Below are 1,324 nucleotides of genomic sequence, written 5' to 3' on the forward strand. Positions count from 1 at the left end.
CTTCCCACTGCGAGCGCTGTAGAATAAGGCTAAGATCTCATGAGCGATACTAACGCAACCACAAACTGGTGACCCCGACGTGATCTTAGCTTTAAAGGTAGAATGCCCACTGAGCATTCGCCAACTCGCAGTGACAGAGAAGGTTATCACGCCACGCAGATGAGTGTGCCACAGAGCTCAGCAGCAAGCGGCAATATGACGCAGAACGAACACATTAATAAAATCGCCATACGAGCTCCGCCGTTCTGGCCCGAAGAACCGGAGCTATGGTTCGCACAGCTAGAAGGCCAGTTCCTTCTAGGAGGCATTACGCAGGACAGTACCAAGTATGGGCATGTAATAGCCCAGCTTGAGACGCGCTACGCCAGGGAGGTAAAAGATGTAATAATCAATCCTCCCACGAACGACAAGTACGCCGCAATTAAAAATGCCCTGATAGAGCGGCTGTCCGTCTCACAGGAGCAGCGCACACGACAGTTGCTGGAGCACGAGGAACTTGGAGATCGAAAGCCGTCCCAGTTCTTGCGACATCTTCGCACCCTGGCGGGCACTACCGTGCCAGAGCAGCTATTACGAACGCTCTGGCTCGGTAGATTACCAGCACAAATGCAGGTCATCCTCGCAACAAGAGCTCAAGATCGACTCGAGGAGGTCGCCGAACAAGCCGATCGCATCCAGGAGGTGACGGGCCGGACTGTGGCAGAAGTCGTCCCCTCCGAGAAGAGCACGGCTAGCCTGCAAGAACAAATCGCTCAGCTCACACGGCAAATCGCCGAGATGAGTGCGCGACGCCTGCCACAAAGAGGCACCCGGGCCAGGAGCAGGTCCCGGGACAAGAACACGAATCAAATATGTTTTTTCCACCAACGCTTTGGGGAAAACGCGAGGAAATGCCGCAAACCATGCGGCTACAAGTCAAAAAACGAGGAGGGCCGTCATTAATGGCAAGTAATGACGCAGCCCGCACTCCTCGCCGGCTTTTTATAACGTGTCAACGGACGAAGAAACAATTTTTAGTTGACACAGGCTCGGACGTCAGCGTATATCCACGCTCAGGGACAACGGGATTCCGGCATCCAACGTCCTACACTCTATACGCCGCCAACGGATCCCTCATTCCTACGTACGGCTGGATCACGCTCGAGCCAAAGCTCGGGTTGAGAAGAGCGTTTCCCTGGAGATTCGTCATAGCCAACGTCTCTCAACCCATCATCGGCGCAGATTTTTTGGCGCATTACCACCTTCTCCCGGATCTGCGGACAAGAAGAATACTTGACGGAGAGACGGGTTTGAAAATCACAGGAATAATGCAGAGCAGCGATGC

This window comes from Odontomachus brunneus, unplaced genomic scaffold (genome assembly GCF_010583005.1).
Source record: "Odontomachus brunneus isolate Ranch 3 - 2012 unplaced genomic scaffold, Obru_v1 Obru_scaffold_150, whole genome shotgun sequence".
Lineage (NCBI taxonomy): Eukaryota > Metazoa > Arthropoda > Insecta > Hymenoptera > Formicidae > Odontomachus > Odontomachus brunneus.